This window comes from Molothrus ater, chromosome 1, assembly GCF_012460135.2.
Source record: "Molothrus ater isolate BHLD 08-10-18 breed brown headed cowbird chromosome 1, BPBGC_Mater_1.1, whole genome shotgun sequence".
NCBI classification, from domain to species: Eukaryota; Metazoa; Chordata; class Aves; order Passeriformes; family Icteridae; genus Molothrus; species Molothrus ater.
This window is the reverse complement of record NC_050478.2, coordinates 77,470,510-77,486,239: the sequence shown is the minus strand read 5'-3', so window position 1 is coordinate 77,486,239 and position 15,730 is coordinate 77,470,510.

Here is a 15,730-nt window from a genome sequence, read left to right as displayed (position 1 = left end):
TTATAAAGTGAATTACTACCTACTTACTTCTGCTGGTTGAACAAATTTGGAGGCAGTGAACAAATATCTAACATGCAATTTCTGTTGCAAGCACTTTTCTTCCACTATATTTTTTAAATATAGAAATCATTATTAATCCAATTGTGCAAAATTGAACTCCTTACAGAATCTTCCTGGAGGTTTCTTCTTTCTATATATCCTGTTAATCATGTTTGTGCAGAAAAAGGTGGATTGTGCCTACAACACTGATATTACTCAACCATGAGTAAAATCTGTTTCAATAGTATGAAAACAAATGCTCCCTTTGGAGAGTCAAAAGTGATCAAAAGTTAGTTTTCCTCATCTCTCCTGTTCTTTGTTGGGAAGTGGACTATGCTACTATGAGAAATACTAAAAGCAGTGAAGTCAATGACACAAAAAGGAATAAATTAAAAACACTGATAAGCAATGAAGTATTTACAATACATCTATTTTGAATGTCAGTTATACCAGCTGGAAAGATGAGGTAAATTCTTTGCAAAAAGCTCTTGTACATTGATTTTAGTATTATTGAAAAATCACTTAAATGTGGTAAAAAAAACACACCAAACCAAACCAAACTAAACCAAGCCCTTACTGTAATGAAGATTTTTTTTCTTCTATTATTTTTGATCAGTATTTTTCTGCTGTGAGAGAACTGGACTACATTAGCCAAAATATTTTGCTACTATTAATTATTTCTAAAGCTCTACAGCTGATTACATGGACAAGTAATTTTTCCAATTAAACAGATTTTTAAGTTTTCACATTCTCGCATTTCAAAGAGCATCTAGATCATTGTGAAATAAAAGGTAGAGATGGGATGAGTTACCGAGTCTGCAGATGAGTATTTTTCATATCCAAAAAGACCCATGAGATTCTCTCACTCTCTGGAATAGAGTTGCATACAATTGACAATATTCATGGTTACAGATCTCCAGAAACCTATGAATTGCAATTTTTAGTTTTGTTACAAATTTTCATGTTTCCCTGTTTTAGTGCCCCAAATTATAATATGGTGACAACCTTTAAAGTGCTTTGTGAGAAAAAGCTCTCTCGGTTATTAATTTAGTGTGGTACTGTGAGTTGAAATATATTTTGTTCAGGAGTTCCTAGTGTGAATGTTTTAATTGTTCAGCTGTGTTGAAAGGCATTTGATGTTTTAAGGGATTGAGGGAAAACTAATGAAATAACAGTAAGACTGAAGGAAGAGAAGTTTTAATTAGCACTTTTATTCCCACATTTGAGTATGTTCTGTCATGTTGTTGAATGTGACACTTTACCAAAAACTAGAATATTTTTGTTGAGTAAAATATGAATGTTCATTTTCATGCATCACCTCATGGCTTTCAGTCTTCTGAACAAACTGTGCACTGACTGGAGGACATTTATCTTTATGCATGCAGCATTTTCCATTGTCATTATTAAGCTTTACTTGTAGTTTGGCAGTGAGCCTATGGAGCAGCAGTTAATAAAATAACTTATTTCTTCAGTGTGACAATTCTAAATTCATTTTCTCTTACAGTGAACAAAAATGAAAGAATCAACATTTAGCAACATAATTCATAAGAATTATGAAATAGTTCATAAGAACATCCATAATTGTAAAAGATTACATGACGTACCTGTTGCTCACTTTCCAGTTATTATTGCTTATTCCCAGAAAATAGACTCCAGTTTAGAGTTTCCATTTAGAACCACTGTTCTAAATGTAGTGCTCACTGTTCTAAATGTAGTGCTCTTACAGGTGTATAATAAGTATAATTCCAAGTCAATATAATCAGTATAATTTCAAGTCTGTTTATTCACAGAATGAGTTCACTCCACTTCAGTGAAATATGAAATGGCTGATCATCTATTTTCATACTTATTTCAGTACTCAGGTTAATTAGCAATATGAGTTCTTGTGAACATTTTATACTCATACTTCAAAGCTGGTTTCTCACTGACATCCCATTCATGTCCATGGGTTTAGTGTCTACCTTTTCTAAAGCTATCTATGCTTTTTAAAGAGCTATTCCATCAGTTCACAGAGTCTCGTGGATTCCACAGCTACAATAAAAATGAAGCTAAGGCTCAGGTTTCAATTAATTTAAATCTCATAAACAACAACAACAAAAAAATCCTACTGGAGTGAAGATAATAAGTGTATAAAAGCAATTCATTTGGAAGATGGTAGACAACAGAGTGACAGCCCTTTGTGGTTGTTTTGTTTGTTTAACATGTAGACTAATGTTAGAAAATAATACAATTTGGAGTGAATATGTCACCAGAACCATATCTAACGTTTTGAAAAATGAGCTAGCACCTCTATAGTGTAGATCACAATCATTCTGTCCTGAGCAAAAAAAGGCCTGAGCAAAAAATTGGTCTCAAATTTGAAGATTCATCATGTTTGACTCAAGAGTGCTCAGATTATAGATGAATCACAGTATAAAACACAAGAACATATGTTAAGCTGAAATCTAACACACTCTTAAATATTTCAGAGAAACATATAACCATGAATACTTTCTGGTGCTTATATTTACTATCTCATTCCTCCTGCTCCATTACTTTGAGATACAGCCCTATAATAGGTATTCTGGAAAACAGAGCTTTAAGAATCCAGCATGAGCTACTTGCATCAGGTTATTACATTTTTTTCAGTAGCTCATTCCTTTCCAGACTAATGACCCCAGATTCAGACATTTCAGGTATGACTAAACCAAGGAAACAGGGCTAACACTCTGGGGGCACTACTTTGCATGCCCCTCCATGGCTGCTCTTCTTGCACTCACCCTGGGGTGATTTTAGTCTCTGTCAAATTGGTGCACTCTGAAATGATGCCCAGGCATGATTTCAGTGACCAGCATAGGACAGGGGCTATGTTACAATCCCCAGCTTGTAACATGAATTACTTATGTCTGTCTGAGAGAAAGGTATGTAACTATATGAAGACAAGCTCAATTTCATTATTTGGCTTTACAGGCAGAGAACAGTTGCTGACCTGTTGTACTCAGTACCATAATTTTCAGCTTTTGTGGAAACATTGATAAATTCCTTTGAGCAATACATTTTAGAGTTTATCTTTTTTGTCCCACAATAGATTTTAATCTGTTTGAAAAGATAATCCCTGTGCCCTGTGTATTCCTTCGTCCTCATGTTAAAAAAGAAGTCCACCCTTTAAAGAAGATGGTTTCCTTGCTTCTCTCTTCTCATTGTTTTCAAGGGTGGCACATCCATCACCTCTCTGGACTACCTGTTGAAATAATTCACCATCCTTATCGCAAAAATATCTTCATTGTATCAAATCTGAATCTACCCTCTTCTAGTTTAAAGCTGTTGCCCTTTGTCCAGTCACAACAGGTCCTGCTAACAGACTGAATCCTTCTTATAGGGCTCCTCTAAACATTGAAAAGACACATTAAGGTCACCCCAGAGGCTTCTCTTCTTCCCCCTTCTACCCTGACAGACAGGCCTAGTCTGTATACGAAGATAGGAAAGCCTACTTCCAGTGTGAACAGTCATTCTTAAGACTTTGCAGTTGAGGTAAAGAAAGCATGGACATGTTGGAAACTCTTTGAAAGAATCACTACTTGGAAACCTCCACTTTACGAAGACTTTGTGCTGTAGAACTGTTGAAATGCTAATTTGTTGCCACATTTCTCTTCACAGAGAAAAGCAAGGCACAATTCTTCCCAAGAATATTTCTGGGTTTCACATTCTCTGAATGTCAGAGAAAGGAAAAACAATTCTTATCATTTGCTGTGCTTGTGTTTGTGCCAAAGTAGAATGCAACATGGAGGTTGCTTACCCAAAGTGATGGTGTTTTGTTTCCTTGGCCTATCAGGGCCAAGTGTGTGTGTATCGGTGTGACCGTGGTCACAGGGGTTTTCAGGTGAAGGAGGAGACGAGAATGTTGACTTTATGTTTAGAAGGCTTGATTTATTATTTTATGATATATATATATATTACATTATAACTATACTAAAAAAAAAAGAAGGACAGGTTTTCTCAGAAGCTAACTGAGCTAAGAATAGAAAAGAATAATAACAAAGGCAACTCTCCCAGACTCTGTCCAAGATAGCTCAGGCTTTGATTGGCCATTAATTATAAACATCCAAGATGGGCCAATCACAGATGGACCTGTTGCATTCCACAGAAGCAGATAACCATTGTTTACATTCTGTCTCTGAAGCCTCTTAGCTTCTCAGAAAGAAAAATCCTAAAGAAAGGATTTTTAGTGAAAAGCTGTCTGCGACATATCGGGACTCTCAGCTGACAGTCACAGGATTCTGTGCAGTGATGTGCAGAGTTGAGGGCTTGGCAGATTCAGTTTACATGTAATGTAATATAGTGTAATATTGAATAGAATAATACAGTATAGTAAAGTAATTAATTAGTCTTCTGGTAAGATGGAGTCAGATGCATCGTTTCTCTCCCCTTGTCAGGGTTGCCTGTGAATTTGATACTCATTGACTCTGGTATTAAAGAAACAAGCATCTATAACCTGTTAAAGTTAAAACCTTTCTTTACAAAGTCTGATATGGATTATTTGATGGGTGTTCTTGCCATGGATGCACAAATGTAAAACTCCTATGCTTTGAAATTTGATCAAAGGAAATGTTCTTAGGTAAAACAAATTCTTTTAAATTGTTTTGACTGATTCACATGGGTTATAGGTAGTCTCATTTCTCAAGGAAAAAAAACATACCAGAAAACTCATGGGAGAGAGCCTTGAGGAAAAAGTAGTCACATGCTGATATTTATTGGACAGCAGCAACTAAGGAATTGATGAATGAATATTATGAGATAAAACTTCAGAGAGAAGAAGCAAATTAGCACAGAAAGAGGAAAATTAGAGAAATCTGATTATATAGTGCCCGAAGAATATATAGGCTTGAGAGAAGTCAAGATAAAAAACAACTTCTAGAAATAAATAGAACAATTTCTGAGCAATAGAAGCCATAGCATGTAAAGTAAATTTGAGCAGGAAAGTGTCTGAAATTAATTGGTCCACTTGGATGAACAACCAATGAAATCTGAGAGAAAAAATAGCCAAAATAAAATGTGTCATTGAAAGAAGCAAGACTAAAAACAACTTCAAAAAGCGAAACAGAGCCCTTAACTTGATTGTAGTGTCTAACCACATCAATTGGGAATGGATGCTAGCATTTCTGAAATGAAGAAAGTAGTTCTTTAGTTCAGTAGTAGGTGTGAATGAAAAAGCCAACCACTAATCTAGATTTATGCACTTGCATATTAGCAAATCAACTCATAATAAGGGCTATCGGTATAAGTATAAATATATTTAAATATAAATTTAAATATATATTTAAATTTAAATATAATTATGCTCAGATTTAAAATATACTGCATTGACTTCCACTGGAAATCAATTGAGAAAGTATTTAGTGAGCTGGAAAATTCTTAATATTTTCAAGAATTATTTATATTAGAAAAATTCTTTTCATCTGTCTAATATTTCTCTCCTGAGCAGTAGGCATGAAGAACACTGTAAAGTGTGGTGAGATGATACTGTTAGGATGTATTTAACTGCATAAACCACAAGCACATCCAAGACCCAGATGCGCACTCTATATACTGACTTTTGTGAGAATGGAATCTGAACATACATATTTTTTCTCTATGATTTAGAAAAATAAAAGTAAAAGCCAGCTAGGGACAAGTTCTCAAACATGGACTCCCAGAAATGTTTGAACATTTCTGAACAACATTGTTAAAATGGCTGTTTGAGCATAATATACAGGCTCCCTAGTCTTTGGTAGCAGTAGTATCCAAAATGTCTTAGTACATTAAATGCCACTTTATTAAAAGTACCTGGGAAATTAAAATTAAGAAAACTGACTGGGAATTCTTCAGCAATTGGATCATCATGTGCCAAACTGTGTATTCTCTTTTAAGTGACCCAGGTCAGGTCTTGTCTAACAAAATGATTTTTCTTCACAATCTTCAAAAGGACAAAAGAATGTTACTTTGCCTTATATTTACACTTTTACTTTGAAGTGTCTGAAGTTTTCTTGTTACTTTTATCCCTATCCAATCACTTTTAGAGTTCATGGACTTTCAAGTGGTACTGTTACATCTAGACTCAATGACCCCATAAACTTATAAAGAATTTTCCAGAATTCTTATCTCTGGTCAATGAATCTGTTGACAAAACCTACCATTCTGTGTAGTTCAGACATGCAAGAAACCATATTTTTTATAAGCCTAAAAATTTATTTCAGTGTGAAGTATGACCATTAGTTTTTGCCAGTTATGTTATAGGAGATAATTTTAATAGGTCAGAAGTTTGGAAAACCAAAATGCAACAAAAGAAATCACTATCTTTCCACAGACACACTTCAGGCTAAAGGTGGCCTTTGAGTAAATTCATTGTGATTTTTTTGTTCAGCTCTAATTAAGGTTTTCTGCTAGCAGGAAATGTTTGCTACATTATAAAGTCACAGATTACACAGAATTGAATCTTCAGCTCTAGTTAAATGCTATAAAGTTTTGGTTTATTTGATTTACACACCACAGAAACTTATTTTTCTTTGGTTTTCATAGTAAAGTATTTTAGTTTAATAGCAGTGGAAAAATGTCAAATGTTAGGAAGCTATTTTTTCTTCCTACTGTTTTTGATGACTCATATTAAAAAATTATTACCATATAGTGTGTTACATATCTATAAACTTTTAAATTTTATTCTTTATTTAGAGCTGCATAGCTGTTTTATTGATATATGGGAGGTGACACAACCTTGTTTTGTGGTGGTGGTGATAACTTGCCATTAATACAGCAATAGGAAGCAAAATTTATTTATCCACATGTTCAAAGACAGACCTTCAAAGTGAATTAGCAAAGGCAAAGTACTAGAAAATAGTAAACACTACACATACATGATACCTTTTCAAATATGATTCTATTTTTTCCTTCTAATGGCTATTGTTGTTAGGCATTTTGTTAATATGGACCAGTGAGAAATGTGTTAAAAAACTGGTGTCATGGACTTTAATTTATGAGTGCAAAATTTACCAACTTCAATAAATAGCTGTTTTAATTAGCAACTTCCCAAAATTAAAGCAGTTTCTCCATGTTCTCAGCATAAGGAAATAAAAGCATACATAAAAATTACCCCAAGAAAATTACAGAGAAGGATGAATTCTGAATACTTCTAGAAGAAGAGTAAAATTTTCTGTGGTGATTAGATGAAACATATAACCTACTGGGTTTTTTTGATTTTTTGGGGTTTTTTTTTTTGCAGAGGAACCAATTCCAGAGAATGAAATGATATTACTGTATCTTACCGAGCTAATAACACTCAGTATTTTTTCTCATTATTCTAGATTAGTATTTAACTGTTCTCAGAAAATTTCCGTCTTGCATAGACACACGTGTACACTCTCTCCTTCTTTAAAAGTGGTATGTGGCCTAGTTCTGATCCATCAACCTGCTTTGTGCAACTGCATCTAAGAAGAAAAACCTTCAAAAAGCAACACATCTGCCTACTGGGTTACTGAAGGATTCATCTTCAAAAAGAATCTTCAAATGTTTTTTACAATTGCCAAGAAATTTGTATCCCGTTAATTTTCCTGTTCAGTTTTTTACTTTCTGGCAGGTTGCCACAATCTAAACCACCTTTTGGTTAATGAGGTAAAGCTGATTTTCAAACATGGAAAGTACTCACATAAATATTCAAAAGAGAGAGATGTTGATTAAAGAGGAGTTTGGTAATCTCTTCCATTACCTCCTATTGGGAACTGTAATCCTAACATCCCCTTTACTTTTTTGAAGACCTGGCAGTTAAAGCTCAGTTAGTGACTTCAATACACAGGCTCTGCTGTCTTTGCTGTTAAATTAGGCAGCACATGAAGTCAGTATATTTTGAACTCAGATTATATTTTAGCCATGTAAGCTAATTAATAAAGTGACATTTTAGTGGTACATTTTTTTCTTTGTTGTAAAAAATGTCACATGAATCTAGAGCAAGGAATCAGCAAGACAATTAAGATAAAATTTTCAAATATAATTAGAAAATAAATTTAATTTCATAGAATGGTAGAATTGTTAGGGTTTGAAGGACCCTTAAAGATCATCTCAGTCCAACCCCCCATCTCCCCATGGGCAGGGATGCCACTCACTAGATCAGGCTGCTAAGGACTCCATCCAACACTCCCTTGAATACTTCCAAGGATGGGGCATCCACAACTTCTCTGGACAAACAGTTCTGGTGTTTCACCATCCTCTGAGTAAAGAATTTCTACCAAAATATATAAAGGCATGAAATCTGATCTCCAGTGTGCAAGTCCAGTGATGATTACTGATGTGGGGTAGAAATTTGTGTTTAAAGCAATTCAACCTTGAACCTCTATTGGTACACTATATTTAATATTATACCACTTCTAAAAGACTCATCCTAATTACATATTGCCATTCAAACTGTGTGCACTATTTTCTGTAAATCAATAATGTTCCTCCTAAAATTTATTTTATTTTTTTCTCATTGTCTGGCACAACCAAAAATGTACACACACATGTATCCCCTCCATATATATCTGGCTATTTTGCCTATTTCTAACTAGTAAATATCCCAAGCTAAAAGCACCCTTAATTAGAATTGAGGTTTTAAAACTAATTTCAATATAAGATTGATGTTGCAGCTACATTTATGCTAAAGTAATTATTTGAAATCGCACAAATTAAAAATTGCTGTTTAACAGTAGTGTCAAAGAAAGCATATCAGTGTTCAAATGTTAAATAACATTAGCTTATTCAATTACTTAGAGCCTGATTCAAAACTTTCCTGAAAAATTTCTTAAAAGTCTCAGTTAATCTACTTTGATTTATATTTATTTTTTGTTTTGTTTTGTGGTTTTTTTTTTTTTTTTTTTTTTTTGTGTTTATTTGTCTGAGGCTTTTTGGTGTTTGCTTTTTCTTTTTTTTTTTTTTTTTTTTTAATAAAGCAAGCTGAACATAATTCCAGTTGTCATAATTGCAGTTTGAAGTTTTTGGGGGAGTACATTTTAAGTCAGGTCAAAATCTGAACTCTTAAGTGTAGTATTGTATTTTCCGAATTATCTTGCTCATGAATCTTATTAAAACATCAGAGATTTTTAAATGTGTGTGTGTGCTGTGTGATATCACTAGTATTTTCTCCTTCCTTGAAGTCACAAATAATTTTGTTGAAATTAAATACATGGGATTTTATGCTTTTGAAAAAAATTGATCTATATCGCTGATGTATGATGATAATTATGCAGAAACATGGAAAAAGAATTAATAAAGGTGTTTATTAATTAACTGTGATCTTTGTGCACTTGTGTCAAATGTAAAACATCTAAAATTGCAATGTGTACAAAAAAGGAAATTTTGCCCAGCCTTTTGGAAATGTTTATGATAAGTAAATAAAGCTTTCTTAGTGTTTTAAAGTTGCATTTCTTCTGAAATAAAATTAAGTAGGTAATGTATTGGTCACTGACCTTTAGTTAGATATTAAATTTCTACTTAGAACTATTTCAATATTAACATTCTGTGCATTCAGTAGTCACATGCACATATAAATGAACATTTGGAAATGCAACACTTACAGTAACTGTATCTTTAATGTGTCTTTACATTTTTTGAGCTACCAGTTAATAAAAAAGCAATGTGTATCTGTACAGGGAATGACAGAATCCTGGTGACATCTTGAAAATCATTAAGATTTCTTTGCAATTGAAGCAGTTTTTTCTCATCTCCAAATACCTGTTTTCCTGACTCAAGACTGAACTGCATTAGCCAAGACAGATAGAAGCCAGATAGTCACCAGCTTTATATATATATATATAATGATACCTTTTTTTTTAGGCTGTAACTGCTGGTCAGATTGCTCTGCTCTGCTGAGAGTCATTTCTCTTCCCATAGCTTGAAAATCACCCCTTTGATTTTCAAGCAGTTCCATTTCCAAGTTTCAAAGTGACAGGAACATAGAAAAATGTAGGAATGGCCATGATTAAAAGTTTATTTTTCAGGTGGACTTACTAGCATTGGATCTGCATTTACAAATGGACCTGCATGATTCAGATCAGAAATGGTTTGTGCGCCACTGGCTCAGAGCACAGGTGACATTACTATGACAGCTTCCTCATAAACCTACATCAAGGTCTTTTTTCTTTTCTCATATTTGGCTGTAAATCTTTTTCTTATTTTCAGTGATTTCTTCAAGTCCACAGCATCTATTCTCTTCCACTGAATTTGTTTCTGCAGATAGCACAACACATTTTGGAAATAATATTTACCAATTTCAAATGAATGCACAATGGACATGGGAAATGTGAGAACTTTTAAAGTTTGAAAATTGCAATTTGTTCTCACTTTTGATCCAAGAGTCTCCAGTGAAAAAGTTGCACAAAGTTACTATTGACTTTCTAACAGCTCTCTGCTGAAATCCAACGTGTAGGCACTAAAGGCATGGACTGGTTAATTGCAGGTATGAAGCACTGATATATCTTGTGGTGTACAAAATTATGAATTTTTTTTGGGGTTTATACACAATTTTTTGATCAAAGAAATTTAAAGACATTGTGTACCTGCTTTTTCTTCCCAAAAATTTTTCCCTACATTGAAAAGCCAAAGGTATTTAGAAAATTATTATTACTCTGGATGCCTGGATAAGTGATAAAGTCATTAAATTCTGTGTATATTTTTCCCTAAGAACTATCATAACTGTTTTCTTGAGTTATGATGCTAACTATGAAAACATCTAAATTGCATCACAGGTAGTAATTATCCTAAGATTTCATTATTTTTAGCCACTTCTATATAAAAATCTTAAGTAGACAATTGCAATTGTATGCTGGCACCTCATTTTGTTTCATTTTTATTTTCTCTCTTCTCTTTCCTTTATCTGATTTTAAAGCCTCTTTCATTGCAGCATCTTACTGCTACTAATTTTTTGACACAAACCTGTGTTCTTGGAAGGTCACATTTTAAATTTTGGAGACATTTTTCTGGCCATAAATTGCAATCTGCCATATTAAGGAAAGATCATGGCATACAGTACTGTGTGATTTTTTTTTCCTCTTCATTATCAGTTAATTTTCTGAATTTCAGGGGATTATATCAGGTTCTGATGGCTCCAATTTAATATTTATCACAGCAGTAAAGGTGCACTGAAGTTCCTTATACATGAGAGGAATTTATTCATAACTGATTTCTGCCCTAATAAAAATGTTATCTGGTATTAGTACGCTTATATTTTGTATTTAGGGGGTCTAAAAATGCTTCCTGTGTGTTCTCCAAAACCAAAATGGGATAAACTAAGTCAATGGTTTTCTACATTTGCACAGAATTTCCTGAGTTTGTCGTCACAGAAGAATGCTTCCTCTTTTATTCTGTGATTATATTTGAGTATTTAAATATTTGGTGCTGAGGTATTGACTGGACCAAAACCACGCTCTGACTTACACCTGATGAAATGCAGTATTTCTGCCTATTTTAACTGACAACAGCTTTCTCTCAATAAAACAGCAGTCTACAGAGAGATAAGACCTTTTTTCTGCCTTGCCTCTTTCACCTCCCAGTGCAAAAATGTGATATCTGTGGAGGCTATGGGGGATTATGACAGAAGTAAATAACACAATCTCCATTTTAATAACTCCTTGAAGCAGGGCCTGCTGGTTTTCCCATGCAAGGCACTTTCTTTTTTGGATTTATTTTTTTATGTCCTTCTTATCTGAAGCTAAACTATCTTCAGATTTTAGTTAGTGATTTTTGGGAAATGGGAAGGATAACAATAGTTGTAATACACAGACCCGATTTTAAACTGTGTAGGAAAGTTGTGGTAGGAAAGAAAGGGTCGAGGGGAATGAAATTTGATTGCTCTGAAAAAAGAAAGGGAAAGGAGAAAGTAAGGAGGAAATTCTGCCCTTTGACTGTTATAGGTCATTTAATCAAAGTTGGAAAAAAGATAAATCTGCTTCCTAAATATTTGGTTGTAAAATGCACAATTAAAAAAGATCTTAAAGACTTAAATATCAGACACAATCCTCAAAACCACAATGAAAATCTTTACACATCTAATACCTACCTGTAGGCACTTGAAATTTTGTCAGTGAGTTAGTGTCCAGACAATTTGCTTCCAAATCTTTCAGTATTTGGTAGCACTGAGGGGCTTAAGGCATCCTGAATATTTGCCTTCAGCTGGAAACATCTGCATAGGCATTTCACAGAGACCAATCCAGAAAGTGTGTCCAGAGTGAGAGAAGCATTGTGCATACCTCCTTTTACTAAAAAAGCAAGTGGTGCTGCTTTCCCCACCAGAATATCTGCTTCTACCTATACAAAATATAGTAATGAGCATTTAAAATTAGAAACAGTTCTTGTCTACTGTTGTTTGGACATCTTCAAAAAATTTCTTTTTATTCTTAAATTGACTCTCAAGTGGCTTACAACAAAATTGAACTCTGGCTAATGTTAATTAGTCTAGCAATATAAAGACTTTTTACTGTAAACAATTGCTATCATATGTTTCGTAGTCACAAGAAAAAAAAAACAAAACAACTAATTCAGCTCCAGAACCTCTACCTAGAAGCAGTACAGTCTGATGCAAAATTATAATGTGATATGAGGATGGTTGAGATATGTGCATGGATGTTATTTATCTGAGATCACATAAAGCACAAAAGGATTTTACAGCATGAATGATTACTCTGACTCTGAATTACTGTTATTTACTGCAATATCCTCTTGTAAGATTTTGTGGAGTTCAAAGGAACATACAGGCCTTCAGAAAGGGCATGAAATGGAGAGTGATCTGTTATATGAACTGTAAATAATAAAATAAAATGAATAATTAAATAAATAAAATAAAATGAACAATTTTTAGTTGTGTTTTGATGTATGTGATTGCAGCTTATGAGAATACATAGCTTTTCTAACTTTCCTGGTACTTTTAGAGGCAGTTGCTCACATAATTGTTATCAAATTATATTACAAAATTATGTAATTTTATATTAGTACAGAAAATTATTGTTATTTAGATGGCTCTAGAGAATGGTCCTAGACTGTGCAGTTCATCCCCCAAGCTTGTTTTACACCCTTTGTACTCTGTTGACTTATTCTACCAGATGATTCTCCAGAATATCATCCAATTTAGATTCCAAGAGCAGGGATGGTCCAGAGCATGCCTTTATCTACAGTGAATCTTTGTCATTTCATATGCAAAGCTGCAGGTGTACTCACTAAAGAATCCCATGCATGGTACTCTACTTTTGGCTAAGGAAGAACATTATTTAGAGGGTAGATATTCCTATGAGCACCATCTGTGTTGTTGCTGGTAATTTCACTGTGAATTTGCAGAATGATTCTAATCAAACCTACTATTCCAAACTTGAAACAATTTTTAAATGGGAAATTAGAGAAATATGATTAGTAATTTCTGGTCATTCCTAAATTCTTCTGCTACAATTCATCATATTACATCAGCTTTTTATGCTTACTAACATTGGGGAAATCACAACCTCCCTGTCCAACTGAATCTTGAAGCAAATAAGAAGCAATCAAAATTGAGAAGAGTTCTCATGCTATTTTAAACTAGAAAAAACTTAATTATCACAAATTAATAACTTTTTTTCTCATTCCTTAGATAATTTATTGTTTCCTGTAATTTTTAGCAAATATGATTAAATATTTAAATACTGTCTTAGCTTGCTTCAATTTTAGTGTTTCTTTATTAAAATAAGTGCAGATTTACCAATCAAGACAATTCTCCTAGACTATGTTAGTGGTTTTAGTATTGAGTGTCCTTGCTACAGTCTAAAGGCATAATACTTAAACATATAAATTTACATAGTTATTAAGATAGATGCATCCAACAGCAGAAGTTTTTAATTTTACATATCTTAAGTATCTTAAAATTCTTTGAAATATTGTATCAGGATAGAAAGAAGAAGAAGAAGCAAGTGAAAAAATTGCATTTGTCTTTGTACCTTTATTTCACGTGCTATGTATGACAAATGTGTTTTGTGGTTTTGCAAGAAAATAATGGCATGACAAATAATTATACTCGTTCTACTTTTATTTCTGGTTTTCCTCTCTGAATTTTTCTTACAAACTCTTCTATTCCCCTGACCTGACCAGTTATGGTCATTTTCTTTTTCTGTGATGTAGCAAGCAAAGTTTTTGCAGTCGTTGTACAAAATATATCTCTTTGTGGTCGCTCTCAATGTAATTTGCTGCTCATGAGACAACACTGCCACTGAACAATGAATGGTTTGAGCAACACAGGGTTTAGGAGAACAAATTAATCAAGTACAGGAGCAGGGGTAACAAACTAAAAATAACCTGCCTAAGAACTATTCCCCAGATCCATCTGAATAAGTACAGTCTTCCAGAGCAATATAACCATTGGCAAGAAATATTTTATAATAGTTATGTGAAGGGTTTCCAATTAGCCTATTAAGAAATTTAGGAAAGTTCTGCATTTCTGCTTACTATCACAATGATTTCAGAAATTTTATTGCTTGTGCAGTAATATATGTCTATGTTGTTAGCTGGGTGTGCAGCTGCTGATTTGCACAAAGGACTCTACCTTGATAAACCCTGAAATTAAATGTGGGAAATGTGTTTTACCTATAAAAGCAGGTTTTAGCCAGTTCAGTATGAATTCTGGGTCAAGACTGACATGGTAGCACTTGAGTTTGCTCTACATTGGACACACAATTAGCATTAGCCCTTCTCTTAAATATTAATACAATTTACAGAATAACTTCTTACTAGTTATTTTTGTCAAGAAATATGTGTTCTGGATTGCAAGACTAAAATGCCATACATGAGTAGCAACCTGGGCCTTGTCTGATTTTGGGAAAAAAAAAAAGCATCTTGTTTTTTCAATAGGAAGATTTTTACTCTGTCTTAAGCTCAATATCTACAAGCATAGGCACCCAGTTACTAGTTTTATAATTTTATAATTTGGAATTACTTTATAATTTGGAGATAATACTTATAGTTTGGAGAATTCCGCACTGCTCATATTTGGTTTTTATTGCTTTTGGGTATATTGCTGTTGTCTTTTTGAGATGTAATTTATACCACATCACATCAGTAGTATTTTCATGAGCATTGGAACTATACAAAATGGAGTTGTGTTTTCTTTTAAGAAAGAAATCTGTCATCTTATTGTAATGAGAACTCAATATGAAAGGGAAAGACAGATTTTTGTGGATAGAAATAATGTTTTCTTTTTCTGATATATACCAGGCAAAGATTTTACTTTAATGTCATCTGCTTTATGTTTTAAAACATTCCTACGTGGGAAGAGATACTTGTACAGAAACTTTCTTTCTTTTATTTTGATAAAGCCATTGCAATAAACCTTCAGCTGGTGCCAGTAAAGGTTTTCTAATACTCAAACCCCTGACCAATTGCTGCATATTTTATCATTGAACTTCAGACCAATTAAACACTGGTGATATTTTTGCTATTTCTAGAATTAGTCAAACAGTGGAATTCTCCTAGAAAAAACTAACACTGGGAAGTTGATCTCAATCATCATTGAGAAGGAAAAATTTTTTTTTTCAGTAGTTAGATGAGCTCAAATATTTTAATTGAGTTTGGGGTGGTTTTTTGCAGCACTGTATGTTGGAATTATTTTAGTGTATCAGAAATTTAGACCAATAGAGAATAACTGCAAACTTCATAAAATTTCCAATTATTCAGTTCATATAATAGAAGATAGAAAACTATA